Source organism: Eucyclogobius newberryi, unplaced genomic scaffold (genome assembly GCF_026437365.1).
Source record: "Eucyclogobius newberryi isolate DKJ021-1_F unplaced genomic scaffold, fEucNew1.0.hap1 SCAF_15, whole genome shotgun sequence".
Lineage (NCBI taxonomy): Eukaryota > Metazoa > Chordata > Actinopteri > Gobiiformes > Gobiidae > Eucyclogobius > Eucyclogobius newberryi.
In genome coordinates, this window is record NW_027315779.1 from 15,616,375 (window position 1) to 15,638,162 (window position 21,788).

Below are 21,788 nucleotides of genomic sequence, written 5' to 3' on the forward strand. Positions count from 1 at the left end.
TAACTCCCTCAGTCCCACACACAATCAGTCTGTCAATCACAATCCACTCCAGGTTTCCAACAAAATCCAAATCAAGCCTTTTCGTTCAATTCAGGACAATTCACGTGTGCCACCGGGAAAAGTGAGACCGGCTCCACCCCAACGTAAACCACCTGTCTATACATCTCCTCTGCATTTGATCCAACTATATGATGAATAAAGACAGGGGACATTAGCAGGAGGTTCGCCACACACAGGGCAGATGAGGGGCAAAGTAGGGGCCACAGAACAGAGTGTTCTCAAAATACATGTGGACATTAAACCAACAACAAGATATTTGACATTAGGCACATAATGCAGATGATAGAAGTAAGGACAGAGAACACAATAAAACTGCAAAAAGTCAGACAAAGTGGTAATTTCTCTGTGATGAATCAAATACAGAAAAGGATGATTATTAGACTGAAGGCCTGATCATTACATGCACGGGGCATTACGCATAGATCCAGTGCAACACAGACACACAGAGACACGCAGGGGACACGCGGAGACACACGGAGACAGACGCAGTCCACGGGAGCTCTACTGTAAGTGCCCACAGACTCACCTGTTACAAAGATCCACGGGAGACGGTACGTGCTGCGTGTCGGACGCACTGTTTACTGTCGCTCTGGGACAACATCTGTCTCTGTGCCTGTGATCAGCGCGGGCCCTTTCGCCTCAGCAAACTACTACACATATTACTACGCATATTACTACGCATATTACTACACGTATTACTGCGCGTATTACTGCACCTATTAACTTTATTCAACAAGCTCCGGGAAGAAACGCGACGAGAAACGCGCACCAAAAAAAAGAATCACGAGCCGCCTCTGGAATATATTTGCAACCGAAATGTTTGTAAAAGCAAAAGCCAAAGCGTCTGAAGGAAGTTTGCGTTCAGCAGTTTCCCAGATGCCTCCATTTGCCACCACAGCCCCCCAAATATGAGAGCCGCTGGAGCGCGCGAGGGCGATGGAAGTGATCAATCATTTTGGGTAAAAACACGGCAGAGAGACACGCGATTTGTCCCCGTGAAACTGAAGCTGTGGTGTTGTTTTACCGCGGGACACAATGCGAGACAGGACAGACACGCCACATCTCATAAATGCCACGCCGTATTGATATTTATTCATCAAAAATGTAGGCTAGACATCTGTCTGAAAGAAGCCCGCGCGAGGGTCGCCTCTTCACGCACGTTCTGAGCTGTAGAGTTCAACAAACTAACGCCTTTTCACGCAAACACTGGTGTAATTGAAGAGTAAAGAGGGACGCGGCGCTTCCTCGTTCCGCTCCAAACTGACCTAAAAGCCCAAATGCGCACGTCGGGCTGCCACAGTTGTTCCGGGGAAACGTCGCTCACCAACAGACACTTTGGCCACATTGTCCTCAAGTGTCCGCGCGGACACGCAGAGACGGGCCGGAGGTAGAAAAAGGGCACGTTGAGAATCATGTCAGACGGGGAAATTGCGTCATGCCATTTTTAATTCTCGATGATAAAATGGATAACAAAAAGCTCCGTCAAGCCCAAATGTTAGTGTTACTGCGCGGCCGGAGCGCGCTCGTTACGCCCCGGCATCACCCGCATTTCCAGCTCATGAGAGGCACGAAGTTTGACATTTGTTCAATATTTGAATTTGGCAAAGGCAACTACAACTACTGTACATGGAAGTCATTTTAGCGTTTGACCCTGAAGTCCGTCTCCGAGCAGGTCTGAGTGCCTGCCCCAGCACAGACCCCACATGAAATAATGCAGCGATTAAAAAAAATATAAATGTTTTGCGCCAAACCCTCTTCTCTAGCTTCTACTTTTTTTAATTTTTTGCCTTACCTGCACTTCTTCGAAGCTTTGACAAAAAAAGTGGGGACAGCGTTTCCAAGGCTTCCTCTTGGGGCTTTCCTCCTGGTCAAACTGCGCGTCTAGTTTGTCAATTTCAATACGCTCCTTTTACTTTTGTTTCATTTCTCACTTCCATCTTCTTTTCATCTCATCAATAAACACACGCTGCAGCCTACCTTCATAGAGCAGCTCGGTTTAAGTGTGCCCTCCCATTTTTAACTATACATCGAGTACTTTGAGGGGTGGAGGGGGAGAGGCACGGGGGGCCGGGGAGGACAGGCACGAGGCACGCCTTTTCACTTAAAGCTGCGAGCACCGGATCACCACGCCGCCGAACACCGCCCGTGCCCCGGTCACAGCGGGCGCGAGGGGCCGGTGCGAGCGCTCTCCATCACGGCTCTAGTGGGAGTCCTGTGATAGTAGTAGTAGTGAGTAGTCCCTGTGTGTGAGTAATAACACGCTCACAAACAAAACTCACTGTGAGAGACGCGGCAGATCACCGCCCGCCAGAGCAGTCTGAGTGCGAGGTGTTCTGTACTGCTCAGTGCGTTTATGGTGCGTTTCGTTTCGAATACAGCGTCCAGTAAATGTGAATGAACTCACTGGAAGCACCGTCTGATCAAAGCCACGCACTGAATTGTCAGTAATGTGTCAGTCAGCCACGCGAACTTCTGATTGGACGCGCGCGCTGCCACTATCGCTCCGTCGCTTCCCATTGGCCGCCGCCGCCGTCACTCACGCGCCGGCAAACAACATGCTAGATTGTCTGCCGTGTCTTCCACTTTCTACGCATTTCTATTTTCTCATTTATTTATTTTTTATCGTCCCGAGCTGACCTCGAGTTAGTGAGCGGGGGAAAGGATTGGTGTCGTTCAAGGGAGCCAATCAGATTGAGTTGAGGGTTTGTCTTTCTCTTGTGTTGTTGTTGATTTTTTGCCATTATTATCCAACGCCTTGAGATATATCCTGGCTGGCAAAGAATGAAACCTAATGGGTCATGTGGGACCCCCGCACCACCGCCTTAGTGCCCCCTCCCTGTCTAGACAGTGACAGGTGTGTGCTCGTCTGTAGTTGTGAATAATCAGACACAGGACGGTCCTACGTGCCGTACTATGCCCTATCTAAACTATCTTACGGGGCAGCTCTGTCCCCCAAATGTCTTTAGTAAGAGACAGACTCGCGCGCGCGTGTGTGTGAGTGTGTGAGCGCGCGCGCTGCTCGGGCGGCTCTATAACTGCACTCTTGAACTCCGCTTTCATAAGGAGACACGAAACCGCTTCAGTATTCGCCATCTCTCCACGTGAGCTTCCCTCGCTGCACTTTGGGACGGATCCGCTGGTGTTTGTGGGACCGAGCACTCGCGCTTGCCTGTGCGCGCCATCTGCAGGGCTGTGCTGGGGATTAGAGCCGCGGGTTCAGCGGAGGACACCCTTCCGTCACTACTCTGACCTACATTAACCAGGAACACCACTGGCGGCCTTAAAGCACCCGGCTCAGGCCTGTAGACGCGGCTGTGCGCACACGGGCTGCACGGGGCGGCGCGGGGAGGAAAGCGGCTTTGATGGGACAGGCTCACGCAGGACCCTATAGGGCATGAATGCGTATGGAACATGGGGCGGGTACGAGCACAGCTTTTTGTTAAGAGTTGGGTGGCACGAAGGGCTCTTATATGTAACAGGAGCCGCTCTGAGCCGCGGCCTGCTCCTGCTGCCGCCACGAATAGAACAAATACATCAAATAGGCCTGATTTATTTATGATTTCTTTAGAACTGTTTAATATGTGCCTTCAGCCCTTTGTCACGCAGCAGTGTCTGAACGTGAGCAAAACACACGGAGCTCTTTGTGTGCTTATAGGTTAAATACAAAAGGTTATATGGACTACAGTTTTTTCAGTTAGACATTTTTTTATATAATTGCCAACGTAAACTTTGAACCTAGTTTGTAATAAGTTCCTAATTGTGTTGCCTTAACTTAATTAAAAAATAACCATATCATGCTTTATTCCTAAATGTTATTCAGTGAGAGTGGGCCCAGTGGAGTAAAACTCAAATGATAGTTATATATAAACTTGTAATAAATTGCACTTTTAAAATGTTGGTACAGACTCAGCACAACTCTCTCATTCTGTCGACTATTAACACTGTTTTTCATTGAATCCTAAAAGTGACTCCTTTGCCAATTGTCTCTTTTTTTTTTAACAGTGTTACCCAGGCGCTAAAGAAGGAACAATACGCCACAGAATAAAAAGTATTCTTCTTTTGTGGCTTTGGGTGAAATTACATTCCAAATGTTTTCTCTCATCTGCTCCAGTTCTTCGCACAAATGTATTTAAATTATGTTCAATTCATAAAATTTCTTTAGCCTTATTGACACTGCATTGCTGTTAAAGCTGGTAATTGCCATACTGACCTCAAAGTTGGTCACATTATTCTCATCCAAGAGATTTTTTAACCAAAAAGTAAAAAACTAATTAATTAGTTTTACTTTGGATCCGACTAAGTTGGAAGTCACAAGTTCAGTTTTGTGTAATTATGAACTGAGCGTTCTGGGTCAGTACAATCAAACGTCACCTATGTCCAGCACCTCTTCACCTCATCACCCCACAGCTCTTAGCCAATAGAGGGCAGCATTTTGACTTTTATAGACATTATTTTATTTTTTTGCATCAAAAAAGGTCAACTTTTTTGTGGTCGACCCTTGTTTGCTGTACTCGAGGTGTGTACACTCGTGGACAAGTATATTGTCTTTCATATCATACAAATATATTCTACTCAACTCTCACAAATACAAACAAAGGGTAAATGTTTTTCAGTTGCACCGCAAAACTGGTCAATATACTGCAATTACTTTTGTCAAAATCGTATAATCTATTAAAAAATAAACTAATAAAACAATAAGTGTTTAATTTTATGTGTGTATACAATATATGAGTCTAATGAATCGATGAATGCATATTCATACATTTGTCCATTACAGTTGTTTTTGTATGTACATGACTAAAGTGAGAAATATATTTATCAATTTATCAACAGCATTTTTACATCTTTGCAAAAATGTTTTCACCGTGCTTGATATTTTAAATTATAGCCTTCTATTTTAGTATTTCACTATAACTACTTGGACCAATCATGAGAGGCCAGGCGCACATAACACCTTACTCAGAGCTTTCAATAATGCATTATTATCCTCCGAACAGATTAAGTTTGTGAATATTTTGTGGTGTGCTACTGTTACACTGCGCAGATCCACTTGTGAGTCCTTGTCCTTCTTGGCTGTTTGATTATTTTGTTCTAATAGTGAATGGCCCACGGCGCTTCATTCATTTTGTCGTCTAGACAACTCATTACAGTCTGGATGACAACTGACAATGCACCAAATGTTGAGGGGCAGCAAAAACTACTTTTTATTTGATTTGTAGCACAATAAAAGGCTAGTTGGGCTAGTTAAATGCACCTGCCGCGAAGCTGCAGAAAGAGGTATTGCAAAGATTTTCCAATGTTTTCTGTGTGTAAATACTTGAATGTGCTGCACTCATTCAGCTCTGGACACGAGCAAGGACACAGTTGTGTCAGTAATCATGTGTGAGGCACACTCAAATTTTTGTCTCTATCCTGCATTTACATTTTTTCACATTTTAATTACACTTTTCAGTAAGTAAAATAGAATATCTTCAACAGGGAATTATGAAAGACAAAAAATAAATAATAAAATGACTAAAAGTACCTTACACACTAAATCCCTTGAGTTGAACGTCAGGGTTTGGGTAAGTGTAGTGTCAGTGTTCCTTTCCTAAAAACAAAAATATAAAGAAACATAAAAAGTACATAATACAACATGTTTGTTGTTTAACAAAATCTATTGATCTATCCATCTATTTTTGCAAGAGCAATATTTTCTTCTCACCTGAGGATTTTATCATCATTTTATCATTATAAATAATGTGTCTTGTCCGGGACATGTCGCAGTCGCATGTGCAGCAGATTTGACCTGAAGTGACTCTAGGCCTCTAAGAACGAGGTCACTCAGGTAACTGTTCCTTACATAACACAGGCCCATGGCGGGCTTTACCGTCTGCATGTGCAGTCCCATATACAAAGAGAGCATCTGAGGTCAATCAGATTACAAAAGGCCCCGCCCACTTCTGGATCCTATAGTGAACTGCGCACGCATGAATAAAGCCAGCTCTAACTTGATACTACAAACTAAATGTGTCATGTCATTACTCAAGGCACAAGTGGATATGATTTTAGCGTATGTGCCGGCAGGTCTAATAGTGACAATGTGGCACACCATAAATCACATATACATGTGCACTGTGAATTATTTATGGTGACCATTCCACAAATGCACTGGTGCATATGAGTTAGCCCAAATCAAAGTTAAGCACTCCCAGTTTTGCATAACATTTTCACATTTTAGATTAAACGTTTTTGTTTTGGGTTTGATGTTTGAATGCAGCCAATTCAAAAGGGAAAGTGCTAACATTTGGTAATGCACAATTTAAATATGCAACACTAACAGCTTCAAAACACACACATGACAAGTACAGACAGCGACATGACTTTTGCAGTTGTTTTTTCTCTTTTTGGTTTTTGTTCTTTGGTCTTAATTTGTCAATTGTTCTTCTTAAAATAACTTTTACTCCCCTGTATCCGTATGTGAGTGACAACATTAATATTATGTTGTTTTGGAAGTCACCAAAAGTGATCAGAGCCACAAAAGATGTGACAGAAGACAGCAGCCTTCTCTTTCTGCCACATTTCTCCCTTTTTCTTTTTGGGCAATGACTCCTTTTTGTCTCAGAATCGTTGCTGCAAATATCCGCAACCTGTAAAAATGAACTTTTTTCTTAATTTTTTTGTGAGGTTAGACAAAAACTTCAGTTCCTGTTTGCTACAGGATGTCATCTGTTCACAAATCACACAGTGGTGAAGATAAAAGCGTATTTGGGCACATTATTTCTAAGGATACACAAACTAGACAGCAGTGTGTGTCCTTTGATGTTTTGTGTGTTGTGAAAGCAGTTGGGTGGAGTACTCACAACACCATCTAGTGGAGCAAATGGGACATGCCTGATGTTTCAGTGAATCTGGGATCTTACTGTACTGTACTGTATGTCTTACAGGACACACAAGACAAGCCTATACAGTACTATTACATTTTATTATACACAATTAAATAAAATCTTTAGGCAACTTATTTAATTTACAAGCCTTATTTTAGTTTAGACCATGATACCCACACACTACACGTACAATTTGGATTAAAGAGAAAATTAAGTAGCAAAGAAATTTATGGAGGCTGGGCTCTAGCAAGTGCCTTTACTATATAACACAGTCACTTCTATTTTAGCTCTTTGTTACAAACGTGTGAGTGCATTACTGGCACCACTATGTAGTGTGCTATCTAGCATTAACTCCACACACCACGGTAGCGTATGTTAGCTCAGAGGTTAAGGAGAGAAAGAGGGAGGGAGTGCGGCGGGTGATGTAAACAGAGGGCAGCGAGTTGCCGTTGGCGACACAGAGCTGTTGCTTTCTCAGCTCTCCGGCTCAACGACTGCAACTCCAGCGTTTTCAAACCAGGCACCAGTACAAGTCTCTTTCTACCAGTCAGGGAGTTGGCTCTACCACGCCAGAGCAGCTTAACAGTGCATGTTCCAACAAGCTCTCACACACAACGGGCTGTGGGGAAAGAATAATGTGTGAGTTCAGAGGTGACCATGCCCCAACTCCAGGCCATCAACTACAGACCAAGGACCAGAGACCATCAAAACTACACCAATGACCAACAGCACTCATTTAGTCATCTTCTGCTTAGGTGTTTTAGGGAGACCAGGGCAAGTAGTCCCATTTTTCATTCCTGTCTCTGTCTCTGAGGTCGAACACAACACAAATGTAAAATGTATACCAGATGTAAAATGTACACCAAATGTAAAATGTATACCAGATGTAAAATGTATACCAGATGTAAAATGTATACCAGATGTAAAATGTACACCAAATGTAAAATGTACACCAAATGTAAAATTTATACCAAATGTAAAATGTATACCAAATGTAAAATGTACACCAAATGAAAGAGCAACATTTTATTGTCTGCAGCGATTTTCGGTCTTTCATTCTATCTTTCTATCTTTTATCCTTCAATAGTACAAATGCAGGGTTGGAGGGCGGTGACAGCGCGCTCTATAGCGGGGTAAGTTGTTAAACCCTTGTCAAACCATCTTTATTGATATTTTATGTGATTATTTGTACTTTTTTGCTTTAGGTTAGAGTAATTGTTTTTCTCCCAAAAAAATCTGTCAACTGCGTTTTAGTGCTCACAGTGTAGTGAAATGTACTCAATGTTACAAGAACGTGCAATTATTAATATGTGAACATTTTTGATTACCATAAATTGGGTTATGTTTTGTTTTATAAAGGGGAATAACATGTGACAACTTGCCTTGTTGTGTTCGTGACAAACTTTATGTCATTTGTATATCGTTACTGCATGTTGATTTTGTTTTGTGATTATGAAAAATGTTTTTCTGGAAATATCTCAGGAAAACAAAGATCAAATGAGTTCATATTCAGGGCAGGAGTGCAGACCTGAAAAAACAAGTCTGCTAATTCACTTTTGTGATCAAACCTTTTGTTTTTGAAAAACAACATTGGGCTAATGAGAGGATTGTTCTATATGTTTAACCTGTTACTTTTATGTAAGTTGTATCGTCTGGACTTTATTTTTAGAAAAAAAAAAAGAAGCAGGACAGAGTAGGATATAAAACCTGAGTTTCCAGACTCGATTCACAGATTGAGAATGACTCTTGGAGGAAACGTGCAGACGATACAACTGAATCTTTTCTTCAATGGAACACACCTGGATGTATGATTACTCTGACCTGGTGCTGCTATAAAAATCTAAAATGTGTTGAATTACCATCCAGTGCTATCAAATCTAACAAGGTCTAAGCAATAGCACATGCACACAATCCATTGTTCAGGTTTTACTTTGTTACCACAGCCTTGGTTCTACAAACTTACAATAGTCTGTCTATATTGTATATTATAGTATGTTTGGAAACTGAATAACAAGCAACTCGATCCTGAATTTAAAAATGTCAGTGTTGCCATTGTTGCCAATGGTGCCCTGAGGAGTGAAGCAGTTACGTGCTGAAATGATCGGAATGAGACCAGTGAAAACCCATGGACTTTCAAAATGGGACCTTTGATGAGATGGAGGCACTGCTTTGTCTGAAGCTGTTACTCAAGTTAGACTTTAATCTGAGTTTTGTTTCAACAGACAGCTCTTAGTTTAAACTACAACAGATGAGTGGATTTGTGCAGTTAATCAAGTTTATTTCTTTTCACAAGCTAGCTAGCATTAGTCTGTTTTTCAGATACTGTCACCTTTTTTGTGGAAAATCAACACCATGAACGTTTGTATCGATCACAAGCTCCTGAAAATTGGCAAAATGTCAGTTTTATTTTACAGTAGAGTAGATTCCAGCCACAGTCAAAATGCCCAACACTACAATGTACAAGATCCAGTTTGATAGCGTGTCATGTGATTCTTTATGGATGAGCCGAGCTAAAATTACACTCCTCCAAAATCATTGATTGGTGAAAACGATGCTGCCCTAAAGCTCAATAGTAACATGTCTCAGAATGCTGATGCTCTGTTAATGTGTGTAGTCTGTATCCTTTACAGTGCACATATTTTTGCAGTGACTTTATTTTGATACAGAAGATAAAGTTGTCTCATTAATGCTGGTTTCAAATGGTGTTTCAGCTGTGGGGCATTCAAAGCGCTACTTTAAATAATAAATCAAAGCATTTGGAGCCCTAACTGGATCCTGTAATAGTGTCTGAGAGTGAAGTGAGTTCAGTGCAGTCGCTGCCTTGCACCAGCCCTGTGTGAAGCCACTGTAGGTAACATAAATGAGTCATCTCTGCTGTCTTTTTGGGAGCACATTCCAGCCCTATGAATGATTAATAAGCCTCTCAACTTGTCTTTCAGCCCCATAAGGACCTGCGCCTATGTTCGCCCTCTGGTTCAGATATAACAATAAAATGAAACCCAGTTTGAGTCCCATTCTGGTTCTTGACATCTATTTTTAGAGCTACACAATACTCCATCTTACTGGAAGTATGTTTGAACTTCATAATATAAAGTATGTGCATGTAATTCTTGGGTGGTTGCAAATGAACTTGTTTGAACATAGATGTTTTTTGTCCTTTAGGCTATTTCCTTCAACTGACAAAATCACCTCCTTTAAAAAAATTTAGGTTCAAATTGGGCTTTGTTTTCAGATGCAGATTTCTTTTTCTGAAGGCTTGGGACTGGTGCAGACAGTGGCATTACGGTTGCCTGTATGTCTTCATTAGGGCTGTCTTACCTTGAGTACAGAGTCGTTGGATCCTTTGTCTGTCTGACACATCAGCTCAGAGTGCTTTCTAATGGTGGGCTCTCTGTAGGCACAGCAGCAGTTGTTGTCGTTGTTTTTTCCCCCAATTAATTTGCTTCAGCCCTGTGATTCAAAGTAGATTACCCGGGGCATAAAAATGATCTCCGCCTTCTTCCCCAATGTAAAGTCAATAGATAAAATAACTAACATAATCGTGCAATGTCACGGATGCTTTTGATGTGGCTCTGTTTGTTCATTTAATTTTGGCACTTACAAGTTCAAGACAAATTCCATAAAGTATATTTATTGTATTATAATGTATCATCTACTCTAGCTGGAATAGGCTCTTACCACCGCGACACCATGAAATAAGCAGACAAAGATCAATATTAGCGTTTCTCAATATTAACCCGATGGCAGATGGTCTGTCCAAAAAGCCTGGGGAAGATCGTCTGCTCAATGACTCGACTTGTCAGGCCTGTATTCTGGGAGAGAGCCAGTTAAAACCATCTGAGCAATTTTCCCAACCACCACTACCCAGTCAGTGGCTTCATCCTTCATTACACGGTCTATCAGAAGCTCAGCCAAGACCTTGAATGACCATAAAGGTGAGTGGCATGCATTCAAGACCCAAGCAGGTGGTGGGCAGATTTTATCCAAGCAGAGAGAACGACTATTTTTAAAATACGTTCACACTGCGGTGTAGAAAGCCCTTGATTTATCATAATTTAAGTTACTGGGAAAACAAAGCCTGCATCTGCCGTCACACTTTAAACTATCTTTGTCATATGCCTTTGAGGATGAAGAACTCACAGTGGCAGTTAAGTTGAACCAGCATCTGTCAAGTCCCTGCAGGTGTCTAACAATCAAGAGCAAAGTCTGACTGTGACAAGACTGCTGTACATCGCAAAACATGTGTGCTTTCCCCCTTCAACGGTTACAATTCAAAATTGTAAAGCAAAAATCTGTTTAAAAAAAGCAAAACAAAAATCCTGTTGAGAGGGATGTGAATAATCCAGATAACACCAAATGTCAAACAAATTTGACATTTATACAGCAAATAACAGAGGTATGTCATGAGGAGTAAGACGGCACAAAGGCTCTCGCCTTCCCGCGCGACCGCCTTCTCGCCTGTCCAGAGGCAGAAAAATAAAGAGGAGGAACTGCAGAAATGGAGTGAGACTACAAAATGACCCGGGCTACAGAGTGGAAACATTTGATTTGACATGGCTGACTTCCTGTTTATCATAGAGCGATGCTGCCAGGTGTGTTTTACTCATCAAAGGTCAGAGGTCAAAGGTAGCTCTGTCACTGTCCCAAGTCTCATGTGCCAAGGCCAAAGATTAAGCGTTTCATATTTTTTCTTTTTTGAACTGGTCGGCACTGTTGCGACGGGCGTTCTCGCAACCTCCATTTTATTGGAGTTCAGGCCGAGCCGATCGCGTCTATGTTCCATGTGTGACATTCATCAATGTTCAGGGGGTCAAAAATGAAGAAGAAGAAGAAGAAGAAGAAGAAGAAGAAGAAGAAGAAGAAGAAGAAGAAGAAGAAGAAGAAGAAGAAACCATGGCAAGAACAAAGACTCGGCGCATTCTATTCCATGGAATGGCTCGAGCCAATGATGAATAAAAAGAATACAATATGATATCTCCAGTGAATTAATTCAAATAAAAAAATATTGTAACACATTGTATGACCACAAGATGGCAGAAAACTCCATGTAATGTGAAACTATGAGAAGGACAAGCCTGTGTTATGTATTCAAACAGGATGTGGTTGACTGTAGTATATAACTTTTATGTGTTATGTGTTTATTTGCACATCTTAAATGTTAGAATGGCATTATATATGTCGGTTTAGTGTAACATTTCTTTTAGCTTTGGTTTTCAGCCCAGCAAATCAGCTGCCTCCTGTGTTGAGAGTTGATATTTACTACAGTTTGCTCTTCCTTCTATAATACAGAAAATTAATATTTGAACAATACATGGTTTGTAGAACCGGTACGCGAACTTTACATTTTTTGTTACCTATTTATAACTTTCATGTGTCATCAACATTCCTTCAGGGAATATAGAAACTGGGACTCGCACGGGCAGCATTTATGCCACACAACATATATATATATATATATTACTTAACAAACTGGTTGAGGCAAGGGGTGCTGAATTCCGGGAATATCTCCATGGGACTTATCTGACAGTTATGGGTAGATATGGGAGTTAATGGGAACCAACAGGGAACTAACACTTCTCGAGGATGTCTCTGAATAAGAACAGATGTACAGACACACATCAATCTGAATATATGCAAATACACACTTTCACAATCACAGCCAAGAGAGAAACAGCATCAAACAAGTTTGTCATCTCCAGATGTGACCACTAGGGCTTGATGAGGAATATGTTTAAGGCATCAAGGCCAACAATTATGGGATATAGTGTCACATTGTGTTACATTTGTATCTCAGGTGCTGTGTTCTCAATCATTCTCAAACTGATGAGTCGTCACATCTGATCACAAATGATCATGTCGTTGGGGTCTCAAAAAAAACAAATGATAGTTCAGTGATGCATTAAACATTACAGAGAATTGCACAGTGAGCCTAAAGGAGGATGATTAGGACTGAAGTCACAGAGCGCTGACAAAGTTCATATACTAGCTTCAAGGTGTTTGAGGGATACCATTTTGTACATTTTTGTGTTGTTTCACGCGGTTAATGGAACCTCATTGGTGGGAGGGAGGAAAAAATTGTGGTTGGAGGTTTTTAGTATCAAAAACATATTTAAATGTTCACATAAGTAAGAAATGGCTCACGGTGCCTGACATTCAGCAAAAACAATCTGCAAAAATATCACGTTTATTGTACTTTGACCATGTTTAATTTGCTAACCGGGTCTAATGGTCCAGATAACTGGTAATTGGGATTTTTCCCAAAAATTACTTGGGCCACTCAAACTGATCACTGAGTTCACAAGTAGGGATTACTTGTGAACTCGGAGATGGTCGAGGGAATCCCATCTCACATACAAGAGAAACGGTAACAATGACAATCACTGTTGAAAAGAAGAGTGGTAAACCATATTGCATTGTTTGTATCATTTAGCAGTGGTCCCCAAACCTTTTGACTCGAGGGCCACATTGGGTTCTAAAATTTGGCCGAGGGGCCGGGCCAGGAAAATATGGTGTGTTTGTATGAACTAATTAATTACTATAAATTACACGCAAGATTTGACCTGTAACTTGTAACAAAGCAACAAATGCAAGGCTCAATGTACAAATTGTTTTCCAAATGCGAATGTGTGAATTTTATTTTCTGCGCGGCATAGATTTTCTTGTGCGCGCACTATGTGCGAGCAGTGCACTATGTGCGAGCAGTGCACTATGTGCGAGCAGTGCACTATGTGCGAGCAGTGCGCAGCTGCGCAGGCGCAGCTTAGAGGGAACAGTGGCATCTCTTGGGGAAATGTGGGCATTACAGGCAAAAGGTAAAATGAACGGCCAGCCACAGTATTGTGAGTTTGAATCCCGACTCCGACATTTGCTGCATGCCCTCCTTTCTCTCTCATCATTCACCTTCCTTTCTTTCTCATTCCATCTACTGTCTAATAAAGCCTACGGCAAAAAAATTCAATTTTTTTGAATTTTTAATATAACTTGGACAAGCTTGGCGGGCCGGATTGAAAGGCCCAGCGGGCCGGATGTGGCCAGCGGGCCGTAGTTTGGGGACCACTGTCATATAGTATTAAAACCTACAGTATTCTTCTTTACTAAACATGCTATTTAAAATAAATAGTTTTTAGTCTATGGTTAAGCATTAGCAATGTTAGTTGAGTTGGAACGCCCTAAATTCGTAACGTAACATTCAAGTTACAAAATTCAACAGGGCTCTTTGGATACAGTTATTGTAGAGTATTGGTGGCTCTCTATTGTGCTTTTGCTCATGAACCTGCTCCTGCACTGAATCAAACACCTGAACAGGACCATGGATGCTCGTCTTGATCACAAGCTCCTGAAAATGTTGTATATTTTCTTGGGTTTTAAGATAAGATAAAATAAGATAAGATAAGAGAACTCTTATTCGTCCCACAAATTGGAAATTCTAGGATTGCAACACAACTTTAAAATAATAAACTTAAATGTGCTACAAAAAATAAGTGGTAACAGTGCAGCTTATGGTCAAAATAAATACCATTATAAATAGCAGTTAACACAATCTAAAACCAAACCATCTAAAGACTTATCAGGTAATGGTGGAACTATCCTCCATAGTCAAGTCATGTTCATTTATGAAGCACATTAAAGCAAACACAGCGACCCAAAGTGACCTAACCCTAAAGGAAACACACCAGGACGCTTTGCCGCGCAGCATAATTGGCCTCTATTATTTTTAAAGCGCCTTGATTTGAACTTGTTGAATTGAGATGAGACAGATTTCTGCTCTGTGGCCAAAAGGAGCTTCACTCCGTGCTCAGAAAACTTGTCTCTCTCGCTATGCTCCCTCCAGTGTGATGTCACTGCAAATGATCCAGTGCTGTATTAATCATTATGTGAGAGTGACAAAACAAAAGTGCAATGTATATAATTCCAATGATATACTATTTATTTGACCAAATACTGTAAAATGCTGATGTACTTGTATCATTTGTGTGGTGAAACTGCCAGCTTTTCTACAGTGCTCTCACACAAGACAAAACTTTTTCTTTCTTTTTTTCAGTGCTGTACTAGTACCTTTTAACTGTACCAAGCCCCATCTGCAACACTGCATTTTCCCACATTACAGTGAACCAGTGAATGCATTACCGGCTCTGGAGGTCCCAAGGTGCTTTTTAATTAGCTGGCCGGGTGCTGTCGAGAATAATCATAAGGTTACTGCAAGAAGTAGGGTAAATAGCTTGTGCAGTGAGGGAAGCATCTTGTTTATTCAGTAAAGTTGCCTGGCTTCATCAGTATGTCAAATGTTATTTTTCTATCTCAAGAAAGAAGACAGCCCGCTCTGAGACGTGACGAGTGCGAGTGGTAGAGCTAAGTATAGCCTACAGAATGCAGAGAGGTGGTATACAGCCTTGGAAATTCAGCTTCATGTGTTGGTAATATTAGATTTATTAGATATATATTAGATTAGACTGAGAAAGAGTTATGTGCACAGTTGTGCTCTGTGCATTAGTCACGATGCTGACATAACGGCCACAAGTCTCTGATTTTGTGATGTTTGCCGTTCAGTGACGTGGAGAGTCAGAGAGACTCGGACCAATATGAGTTTCATCTCTTCTTCAGTCCGGTGGTGCCACAGAGCAGCACTGCCAGCTCATCTCTGTTTGCCTTAAGAGGGCCTGGCTAATCACAATCTTACAGTCACATTCATACAAGGACTCAGTGATTATTGCACTTACATGGTTGCAAGAGGAAGATCATCCAAAGATCGGAAGATGAAAACAACAACAAAAGCACAGAAGCATTAGTAAAAGAAGGTATTATCAGATAATCCAGTTCAACACAACATAATGTACTTGCTACATACAGTAATGCTGAGGGGCTTTCTAAGTGGGGATGGCATGTTCTTGCAGCTTTCACTCATTATCTTCATATGTTAAATTTGACGAATCACCAAAGTTAACAAATAAATGAAGTTAGTGATGTCTAAATATGTCTTTGCTTGTCCTGAAACTAAATGAGAGTGTGCACCCGGTCTGACTAAAAAAGGAATGTATGTTTGAAATGTATAACGCATTGTAAACAAATTTAATATTTGGAGGTGTTTGAATGTAATGACTGCTAAATGTTGTGTGATTTCTCCTCAAAAACCCAATAGGCCTAATTAAAAGTTCCCACATTAGTTTAGCAAAGCTGCATTGAATTTCCCTGCGATATTGAAGCAGCAGTTGTCACAATCATGTCCCAAAACTGCAAATGAAATGTCATCTACTCAAGAGAATGTGGGTATTCTTGACAACCTCAAGCTTTAGCACCTTTGCCAGCAGAATATATTTGGAGCTGGAGTGGGGAGTCTCTGCCATAGAGAGAATCCAAAATGACTAGCACCACCTGAAATATGTGACAAACAATGCAGCGTGATGTGTGTGCTTAAAAAAACAACACCATTCACACCTTTTATAAATACAACTACATTCATAGTGTAATGCAAATAATTGCCTGAGTGAAAGAGATTTACAGTAGCGATTGAAGGAATATTGAGGAGAAATGTGCCCTGCTGTCTCTTCAGCCTTGATCTGTTCCACTTGGGTTTAGCCTGTTTCGGTGACCAGCAGTTGTCCTTGGCCTAGTTTCTGGTCAGAAGGAAGCTTAGAACAAGCCAAAGTCTATAGTCCTTATGTAAAGCGGCACAATGGATGGAGACGGCATATTTGTGGGTAAGAGCCTTTTGAAGTTTTACTAGATTATTATAATGGAGATGAGTAGTTCTACATTGGTGAGAATAGTGTGTGCTGTACGAATGGAGAGGCTTCTCTGAATGTAATGCATTTTTAACAGCGTGTGTGTGTGTGTGTGTGTGTGTGGGTGTCACCGGGGCGAGGCAAGCTTTATGATCGTGTACTCTTCTTTCATTTGCATAATTATAATCAATATGTTTCTACTTCTATGTAGCTCAGCTGTAATTATCGGCTTAACCTGTCATTGCTGGTGCATTGTAAAAATCTGAAGTTTGACAATGTCAAAGTCCTACTTTAAGAATAACTGTGAGTAGAGGAGCTCGCTCCTGTCTTTCCAACTCCAGTGCAGTATTACATAATCTTTACAGGTCAGCCACATTAGCATGAAGCTACGCTTTACTATGTATAATGTAGTAAGTGTTTCACACAGAAAGAGTTGCAACAAATACTGAATTCACCTTTTTAAATTTAAATACGCTCATTCATTTCAAATGGTCATCTCTGCATTTCATTCTATGTCAAATTTATTTTATATTGTGTACAGTAAATTAGGTTTGATGATACAATCTGTAGCCTAACTTTCAATACATGTTGTTATCAAAAAAGCTATAACCGGATGCTAATTTATACTAAAAGCAGTATCAAAACTACATAAATACATGTAAACTATCAGTACTTAACAAAATCAAATAAATAGGACAAATTTGGACCTTTCCTGAATAGTTACATTGTTATTAAATTCAATATAAATTGTATGAAAAATCAGTATTGAGTATCAAGCCTTTTCTGTGTCAACACTACTATATAGTCCTATTTTTCTCTTTTCTTAGTAAGAAGGTTGCATAGTTAAATGTACTTGTGTTAGAGTCATTGCTAACCGCCAGTGTTGCTGTGGTGCTGGCGTGGCGCTGGTGTGGCGCTGGTGTGGTGTTGGTGTGGTGCTGGTGTGGTGCTGGTGTGGTGTTGCTGTGGTGCTGGTGTGGTGTTGGTGTGGCGCTGATGTGGTGTTGGTGTGGTGCTGGTGTGGCGCTGGTGTGGCGCTGGTGTGGTGTTGGTGTGGTGCTGGTGTGGTGCTGGTGTGGTGTTGCTGTGGTGCTGGTGTGGTGTTGGTGTGGCGCTGATGTGGTGTTGCTGTGGTGCTGGTGTGGCGCTGGTGTGGTGCTGGTGTGGCGCTGGTGTGGTGTTGCGTTGCTGTGGTGCTGGTGTGGTGCTGGTGTGGCGCTGGTGTGGCGCTGGTATGTTGTTGGTGTGGCGCTGGTGTGGTGCTGGTGTGGCGTTGCTGTGGTGCTGGTGTGGTGCTGGTGTGGCGCTGGTGTGGTGTTGCGTTGCTGTGGTGCTGGTGTGGTGCTGGTGTGGCGCTGGTGTGGCGCTGGTGTGGTGTTGGTGTGGCGCTGGTGTGGTGCTGGTGTGGCGTTGCTGTGGTGCTGGTGTGGTGCTGGTGTGGCACTGGTGTGGTGTTGCTGTGGTGCTGGTGTGGTGCTGGTGTGGTGTTGGTGTGGCGCTGGTGTGGCGCTGGTGTGGTGTTGCTGTGGTGCTGGTGTGGTGCTGGTGTGGTGCTGGTGTGGTGTTGGTGTGGCGCTGGTGTGGCACTGGTGTGGCGCTGGTGTTGCTGTGGTGCTGGTGTGGTGTTGGTGTGGCGCTGGTGTTGCTGTGGTGGTGGCACTGGTGTGGTGCTGGTGTTGCTGTGGTGCTGGTGTGGTGCTGGTGTGGTGCTGGTGTGGTGCTGGTGTGGCGCTGGTGTGGTGTTGCTGTGGTGCTGGTGTGGTGCTGGTGTGGCGCTGGTGTGGTGTTGCTGTGGTGCTGGTGTGGTGTTGATGTGGCGCTGGTGTGGCGCTGGCGGGGCGCTGGCGTGGTGTTGGTGTGGCGCGTGGCGCTGGTGTTGCTGTGGTGGTGGCACTGGTGTGGTGCTGGTGTGGTGTTGCTGTGGTGCTGGTGTGGTGCTGGTGTGGTGTTGCTGTGGTGCTGATGTGGTGCTGGTGTGGCGCTGGTGTGGTGTTGCTGTGGTGCTGGTGTGGTGCTGGTGTGGTGCTGGTGTGGCGCTGGTGTGGTGTTGGTGTGGTGCTGGTGTGGTGTTGGTGTGGCGCTGATGTGGTGTTGCTGTGGTGCTGGTGTGGTGTTGCTGTGGCGCTGATGTGGTGTTGCTGTGGTGCTGGTGTGGTGCTGGTGTGGCGCTGGTGTGGTGTTGCTGTGGTGCTGGTGTGGTGCTGGTGTGGTGCTGGTGTGGCGCTGGTGTGGTGTTGGTGTGGTGCTGGTGTGGTGCTGGTGTGGTGTTGGTGTGGCGCTGGTGTGGCGCTGGTGTGGCGCTGGTGTGGTGTTGCTGTGGTGCTGGTGTGGTGCTGGTGTGGTGTTGGTGTGGCGCTGGTGTGGCGCTGGTGTGGCGCTGGTGTGGTGCTGGTGTGGCGCTGGTGTGGCGCTGGTGTGGTGTTGCTGTGGTGCTGGTGTGGTGTTGATGTGGCGCTGGTGTGGCGCTGGCGGGGCGCTGGCGTGGTGTTGGTGTGGCGCGTGGCGCTGGTGTTGCTGTGGTGGTGGCACTGGTGTGGTGTTGGTGTGGCGCTGGTGTGGTGTTGGTGTGGTGTTGGTGTGGCGCTGATGTGGTGTTGCTGTGGTGCTGGTGTGGTGTTGCTGTGGCGCTGATGTGGTGTTGCTGTGGTGCTGGTGTGGCGCTGGTGTGGTCCTGGTGTGGCGCTGGTGTGGTGTTGGTGTGGCGCTGGTGTGGTGTCGCGTTGCTGTGGCGCTGGTGTGCTGTTGCTGTGGTGCTGGTGTGGTGTTGGTGTGGCACTGGTGTGGAGCTGGTGTGGTGTTGCTGTGGTGCTGGTGTGGTGTTGCTGTGGTGCTGGTGTGGTGCTGGTGTGGTGCTGGTGTGGCGCTGGTGTGGTGCTGGTGTGGCGCTGGTGTGGTGTTGGTGTGGCGCTGGTGTGTTGTTGCGTTGCTGTGGTGCTGGTGTGGCGCTGGTGTGGCGTTGCTGTGGTGCTGGTGTGGTGCTGGTGTGGCGCTGGTGTGGTGCTGGTGTGGCGCTGGTGTGGTGTTGGTGTGGCGCTGGTGTGTTGTTGCGTTGCTGTGGTGCTGGTGTGGCGCTAGTGTGGCGTTGCTGTGGTGCTGGTGTGGTGCTGGTGTGGCGCTGGTGTGGTGCTGGTGTGGCGCTGGTGTGGTGCTGGTGTGGTGTTGATGTGGCGCTGGTGTGGCGCTGGTGTGGCGTTGCTGTGGTGCTGGTGTGGCGCTGGGGTGGGGGCTCTGCAGTGCACTGTTGGCCTTGTGGGTGACGCAGTGAGTTTCCTGCCCCGGCTCGCCAGCGCCACCATCACAGAGCCACTCAGCTGTAACACTAGACGCAGGCACGCTCAAATTGCCTTAACATTTGCCAGTCAGGGCCATAAGCCAGGTTCAATAACACAACACTGAGCCACATTACTAGTGTGTAGAGCTTGTACTGTGCAACCATTGTAAAACTATAGCAGGAGTCGATGGCTGAGTGTGTCTCTGCCCCATCAGTGAGGTCTCCTGGGAGTCACAGACCTTTGTTTTAGCCTCCTGTTCTCTACGCTCTGTCTACTCTGTACAAGGGAAGTTGACTCGGCCATTGACAGTCAGTGTTTGCGTTAGGGGTGGTATGAAGAACAAAGTATCTCGGCTGTTTGCGAAGGACACTAACAACAGCTGGACAAGTGCAAGTCGAATAACACTCTGAAATGATGCAGTTCTCAGAAGTAACAGGACACTTCAGTAACACTGCATTTGGGGAAAATCATCTATCATCCATGAGAAACACAAAACTAAACCACATTGATTTTTTTCCTGAAACCATTAGACCACAGACAGATCTACTAAACGTATTTCAGTTTCATCTCGGGTGAAACTGAATTTAGTTTGTAAATTTGTAATAGATTACCTGGACACTTTTATTTATTTCCAAGAATAAAGAGAGGGTAGAATATTAAAGTGTCTTTTCCAATCAAATATTTTTTTTCTTTTAGTTTGCTGGTGGACAGATTCCAAGTTGTATTTTATTAGCAAAGGCATATATTCTGAAGTCCATGTTAGTTTTGTCTGCATTGTAGGCTGTCGTTGTGTCCTTGGGAAAGACACAGATCCTTGCATTACTGAATGTGGTGAGTGAGTGGTGGTGGTGGTGGTAGTGGTTAAAGCTGCAGATTGGGAGCCATACAGTTTCAGTTGAGGTTAGAGATGTAGCTTACAGTATGGATTTAAAGAACCTTTTTAATTGAACATTCATGATGACGAGCTGGCCCCTGTTCAGGGTTTACCTGCCATAGGCCCAAAGTCACTGGGATAGGCTCCAGTGACCGAGACCCTGGGAACAAGTGGTAGAAAACTGAATGAAAAAAATGAAAAGGATCATTCATTATTCTTATTCACCAATAATTGGCAAGTGAGCCTAATTTGGATTGGTGCATTTGCTATTGTTGACTTGTTGATTTCACACTGTTGCTGCAGCTTGTGGGAGTACTCGCTGTGTGGCAGGGTGATTTGAAGCTCAGCTGGGGTATTGCTGACCCACTGTTATAATTACAGCTGCTGTGGGTTAATCACGAGAGTACATGGAAAATAGTATGCTGAGTTATCAAAGAGAGGAGTTTGGACCTCAGGGTAAGTAATAGTGAAGTCACACAGTAGGCTCTTAACACTTCTGTTGGTAAAGGCATGAGTATGAGTATATTTATAACATCAGCCATCTGTGACCATCGAGTCGCGTATGTTGCATCAAAGCCTCCTGTATATTCTGCCAAGAACTAAATGTGTGTGGTGTCAACTGCCTCATTGTTGCACCATTGCTCCTGCCTGTAGTGAGGAGCAGGAGAAAGTGGGCAGTTGTGAGGGGGTGAGTTTTAGCAATTATACAACTGTTGGTGCAAAGACACCAGTCACTGGTTCCCCTTCACACCAGCCTAAGTGGAACACTCCACACTCTTAAAGGTAGAGTGTGCGGTACAAGTAAGTCTTAACTAGAAACTTTATCAAAAAACAATAATGCAAACAGTATTTGCATCTACATAACGTAATAAACCTGACAGTAAATAGCTGCTGATTCAGATGACCAGTGATGAAAGTGTATTAAAAGCCCTGAATAAGATTTGTCCCTCACATATAAAAAGGCCAAATTAGAGAGTTGTATATGTCATTTAGCTAG

At 43.5% G+C, this 21,788-nt stretch overlaps 1 protein-coding gene across 1 annotated transcript in view; it reads right to left on the reverse strand.

Annotated features, from left to right (window-relative positions):
• zbtb20 (zinc finger and BTB domain containing 20) overlaps positions 1-2,085 on the reverse strand; it is a 30,959-nt gene extending 28,874 nt beyond the window's left edge. The window contains exon 1 of the mRNA XM_072446259.1: positions 1,853-2,085. The gene's annotated coding sequence lies outside the window, so the exon portion shown is untranslated. The remainder of the gene's footprint in view (positions 1-1,852) is intronic.
• Positions 2,086-21,788: the final 19,703 nt, after the last annotated feature.